Source organism: Furipterus horrens, unplaced genomic scaffold (assembly GCF_987537825.1).
Source record: "Furipterus horrens unplaced genomic scaffold, mFurHor1.1.pri manual_scaffold_9, whole genome shotgun sequence".
Lineage (NCBI taxonomy): Eukaryota > Metazoa > Chordata > Mammalia > Chiroptera > Furipteridae > Furipterus > Furipterus horrens.
This window is the reverse complement of record NW_028327179.1, coordinates 99,386,804-99,392,426: the sequence shown is the minus strand read 5'-3', so window position 1 is coordinate 99,392,426 and position 5,623 is coordinate 99,386,804. Positions and strand designations below refer to the sequence as shown.

The following is a 5,623-nucleotide window of genomic DNA, read 5'->3' as shown; positions in this document are numbered from 1 at the left end:
AGTGAATAAACCTGACTATCCAGAACCCAGATCAAGGACTACGACATAGTCAGCACCAGCACCCCAGCAAGAGCTCTGCGGCTCGCTCCCGTCGCTACCCTCACCGCCGAGAGCCCACCCTTCTGACATTGTGGACAAGTTATACTTGTTAAGAAACTTTAAGTAAACAAAATAATATGACACTTGTCTCTTCTTTCTTTCACTCAAAGTTGTATCTGTCCGATTCTTTCCTATTGTATGTACTTGTAGATTATTCACTTGGATCATTGTAGGCTATTTTATTATATGAATTTACCACAATTTATTCATTCTGCTGTCGATGGGCATTTGGATAGTTTCCAGTTTGGGGCTATTAGGAATAATGCCGTTATGGCCATTTTTGTCATGTCTGTTGGTAGGTTACCTGCCTACCTACCTACCTATATACCTATCTGCATACCTGCCTGCCAGATCTATAGTTATTAGTAAATTGCTAAGTTATAGATTATTATTGTTTGTTCAAGGTATTAATTTCCCAAACTGGTTCTACCAATTTATACTCCTGTTAACAGTGTATACAATGTTTGGCTGCGGCCATTTTCTCCTCCAACGGTGAGTGGGTTGCTGCTGAGGTTAGCATCGCGGGGCCAATGGAGCCAAGCCCGACGCCGATACTGCGCAGGCGCTAGGGCACCTGGCCAATCGCTTGCACGTCCACGCCATCAGGGCCACGTGTGCCTCGAGCTCCAGCCACCCACGTCATGCAGCAGTGCTGCTGAGACCACGTCTGCTGTTCTTTCCCATCATGAGAGACAAACAGGGGGACCCAGAGAACCCAAACATCGACCGATTCATTCTCGGTAAGCGACTGGCATTTTTTTCTTTTTTTAAGATTTTATTTATTTATTTTTAGAGTGAAGGGAAAGAGAAGGAGAGAAACATCAGTGTGTGGTTGCCTCTCATATGCCCCCATCTGGGGAGCTGGCCTGCAACCCAGGCATGTGCCCGGACTGGGAATTGAACCAGTGACCCCCTTGGTTCACAGGCTGGCGCTCAATCTGTAGCAGAACCCCTGGGCTGCTCCGACTGAAACAGAACCCACGGGCTGTTTAGTTAGGGGCCCTATTGCCCGCCGCCAGAATTATAACTCTCGATACCAGAGTTTGGTGAAAAGAAAAAGAATTGTTTATTTACACATAGTCCTGCCTCCCCCTCCCAGACCTGGCCAATCTTAGGAAAGTCAGAAACACCGTTTCCCTACTTCCTAGACACTGTTCAGCTTTACCAGTAGCTGCCAATCACTCAGTTCTGATTGGGGAGGTCCTTTCTGTGCTGTGGTGCCCTCCAGCTCTCAATGCAGAACCATCTTGATTCTCAGCCTCCTTGTACACTGCCTTCTTCCTGTAAACCGCATGGATCTCCTCTCCTTCTCAAAACTGCATGGCGAGAGCTTCTTCTTAAAGCAGCCTGGAGACCCCTGCTCCTCCAAGCCACATGGAGGGAGCCCACGAGAGCCAGGGCCAGAGAGAGAGCTAGCCCCAGAGAGCCAGAGCCAGAGAGCTAAAATGTCCGCAGCTGCCTATATATCCGACTGCGTCCTCTGCCGCAGTGGGTGTTGCAAACCATTCTGCCCATTCACAGGCTCTGTAGGCTCCTTCCGTTTGTCCAGAAACAAACTCTGGGGTTTGTTTCTGGACTCCCCTGTTTCTGTAACAAATCCACTGAGCCACACCAGCCAGGGCAGCATTTGTTGATATGGCCATCGGATGGTTCAGACAAGGACTGGGGGCCGCGTGCGGGATGGCATATACTGGCAAGTACTTGGCAAGGCCAGCTGAAAGGACAAGGCCTGTGCCATTTGCTCTCTGGTGCCATTTGCCGAGCAGGCCTATGACCTTGTTAAACGTGACTGCCATGTTACTCCTTTGAGCTTGTGCCCCCAGGACGTGATTAACTGCGCCCCCAGGCACAGGTAGAAGATAACATTGGAGCAAACTGCAATTTATGCAAAACCAATGGAAACCTCCTGTGTCGCAAGGCCCCTAACAGCCCGGGGGCCACACAATAGCAACCCCCCCCTTTATAATCCAGTTGTAATGCAATATAAACTCAAAGCCCCCACATTTCACTGCGGGTGCCTCTCTCCACACCATGCCCCTCTCCGTTTTGGAAAGTGAATAAAACTTTGTTCTCTGCCTTTTCTTCCCTTTGCGAACCCTTTCACCGCCCGTGTACTGACCACCCTAACACCAGCTTGAGAGACGGTGAGTCTTGGGGGCTTCTTCTGGGAGGCTTTGGCCTTCAGTTCCCACTACCGTCTGGACAATCTCAGAGCCATCTTCAACACGAACCGCACGGGCTGTCGTGGTGTCTTGCCCATTGAGAACCGCACAGACATCTTTCGGAATTGTTGCGAAGACTTTGGGTGGAAATCTTCCACAGAGGATGGCTGTGACATTGAGGCACTGTGTGAGGTCTTCTGGCAAGCAACTCAAGTGAAGAACAAGCCCACTGCTGCAATCGCCAAGACCTTCAAAGGCCAGGATGTTCCAAGCATTGAGGATGCAGAAAATGGGCATGGAAAGCCAATGCCACCAGAAAGAGTAGATGCAATTATCAAACTAATTGAGAGCCAAACAAAGACCAACAGGCATCTTGAACCAAATCCCCTATTGGAGACTTGCCTCAAATCAACATCACGGCCACAGAGATGACCTCTCCGTCCGCTTAGAGAGTCAACACAAGGTAGCCGCTTAGAAAGCATGTGGTTTGGCTCTGGCTAAGCTGGACCCTGTGAATCAGAGTCCTTGTGCTGAACAGTGACACCATGGACCCCACTGTCTCTGAGATGTTCAAGAGAAAGCGCCCTGAGTGCTTCATCGAGTGTTTCACTGCCGGCGCAAAACGAGGTGAACGTGGCGCTGGGGTGCACCATCCGTGGTCGGACCACTGCTTCTGTTAGCACCTTCACTGCCTTTATGACCCGAGCGTTTGATCGGATCCGGATTGGAGCCATCTCTCAAAGCAACACCAACCTTATTGGGCCCCACTGCAGGGTGTCCGTTGGTGAAGACGGCTCCAGAGAGTGACCATGTTCTAAGCCAGCGGTTCTCAACCTGTGGGTCGCAACCCCTTTGGGGGTCGAATGACCCTTTCACAGGGGTCACCTAAGACCATCAGAAAACAAATATATAATTACATATTGTTTTTGTGATTAATCACTATGCTTTCATTATGTTCCATTTGTAACAATGAAAATACATCCTGCATATCAGATATTTACATTATGATTCATAACAGCAGCAAAATTACAGTTATGAAGTAGCAACGACAATAACTTTATGATTGGGGGTCACCACAGATGAGGAGCTGTATTAAAGGGTCGCGGCCTTAGGAGGGTTGAGAACCACTGTTCCAAGCCATTCCCAACTGCACCACTTTCTACCCAAGTGACACACTCTTGACAGAGCATGCTGTGTTCCTGGCTGCCCATACCAAGGGGATGTGCTACATTTGGACCAACCGACCAGAAACTGACGTTATTTACACCCCACAAGAAAGTTTTGAGATGGACAGGCCAAGGTCATTGTCAATGACAAGGTCACACTTATGGGAGCTGGAGTTGCTCTGCCTGAAGTCTTAGCAGCTGCTGATGCTCTTCCCAAACAAGACATTTCTATCTGCGTCATTGACCTGTTGACTGTTAAGCCCCCGGATGCAGCCACCATCATCTCTGATGCAAAGTGCCCAGGTGGCCGAATTATCACAGTGGAGGGTGGCATCGGGGAAGCTGTCCGTGCAGCTGTCTCCATGGAGCCTGACGTTCTGGTTCACAGGCTGGCTGTGCAAGGAGGGCCTCAGAGTGGGAAGTCAAATGGACTGCTGGATAGGTTTGGGATTAGTGCCAAACACATTAGAGTGGCCATGAAATGTATTTTAACAAACTAAAATGGCTGTTGGCTTCAGTCTTAAAAGACTGGCCTCTACATTTATGCTTGTTGACAAACCATCATTTAAATCTATCCTGTCTGTTCTTGGTTCTTCTTAAAGGCAAAGCAGGTTCCTGATAAGCTGTAACTACATAAGTTACTGAGCAAAAGAGCGTTCATTCATGTGGCGCCCTGGTGTAAGACTTGCCAGTTAGTGTTGAGAAAAACTGGTCTTTATTTACAATATTCCAACCTGGGGTAGGGGGTTGGGGGCACTTCAGCTCAGAGCGCTCTTCTCCCACGGGACCCAACGCTTCCCTTGCTCCCCAAAAGGCTAGAAGCCAAAAACATGCCCAGAAGTTCCCCATCCCTCATCTGTCAGCTCTCTCCTTCAGGATCTTGGTATGATTTCACTAGCCTCCATATAATGGTCCAGAAAAGCATGGTGAAGTCCCAGAAAGGCACACGTCCCAAGAGTGTCCTCTCCACATGTCCTGAGTTCCAAGAGTCCAGGGAGAGTCCAGGTCTGCAAGGAAAAGTCCTTTTTTCAAACGGCCTGGTGGCCTCTACCTTCTTTCAAATCATGTGTGTGGCTCTCTGCTTAATGGCTGCTGCCTTATTTTTAAACCCTGACCGTGGCCTGGGATGCAGCGGGTGTGGTGACCAGTCCCAGCCACCCCCAGAAATCTTGCGCAGGCCCTGTAAGCTTTTTCATCCCCATTCTGTGGTCTAGAGCCTCCCATCTCCTTGGCACTGCGGACCAGCCATAGCTATTTGCATAACTAAGAAAAGAACTACCAGCCAAGGCGTCTCTCAATAAAATGGCTGTGCTACACCTGAGTCCATCCCCCAAATTGTGAGGCTTCTGTCCCTTCTCTTACGCACATACTAACTCCCAGCTTTAAGTAATTAAAGTGGGTTATGAGATTTTTAAGCGAGCCCTGGCTGGTGTGGCTCAGTGGGTTGAACACTGGCTTGTGAACTGAAGAGTCACCAGTTCGATTCCCAGTCAGGGTACACACCTGGGTTGTGGGCCAGGTCCCCAGCTGGGGGCACCTGAGAGTCCACCACACATTGATGTTTCTCTCTTTCTCTGTCTTTCTCCCTCCCTTCCCCTCTCTCTATAATAAATACGTAAATAAGTAAATAAATAAGTGATCCAGCTGGGGTGAGGCTGGAGACCAAGATTTTCTTCCTCCATAAGGACATCCTTACCACATGATCTCACCTAATACAGGACCCTAATGAACAAGCTCTACAACCTGGCCCGTCTACGAGCCAAGACCAAAGTCAAAGAGGTGCTCATCCGTGAGATGCTCTTCGCCGACGACGCAGCTTTGACATCACACTCCGAAGAGGGACTCCAACAGCTAGTCACTTGCCTTTCCCACGCATGCAAGGAGTTCGGACTAGCCATCAGCCTGACGAAGACGAATGTTATGGCTCAAGGCACGGGGACTCCCCCATGCATCACCATCGACGGATACACCCTGGAGGTTGTCAATGACTTCACTTACCTCGGGTCCACCATCTCGAGCTCTCTGTCAGTCGACTTGGAGGTCAACCGGAGAATCGCCAGGGCAGCCACAGTTATGGCCAGACTGAACCGGCGAGCGTGGAACAATTCCAGCCTCACTGAGAAAATCAGACTGCGCATCTACCAAGCCTGCGTACTCAGCACTCTCCTCTATGGCAGCGAGACGTGGACCACCTAC

At 49.7% G+C, this 5,623-nt stretch overlaps 1 pseudogene; it reads left to right on the top strand.

The window, feature by feature from the left end:
* Window positions 1-784: 784 nt before the first annotated feature.
* LOC150002310 (transketolase-like protein 1) lies at window positions 785-3,927 on the top strand (annotated as a pseudogene).
* The last annotated feature ends 1,696 nt before the right edge of the window (window positions 3,928-5,623 follow it).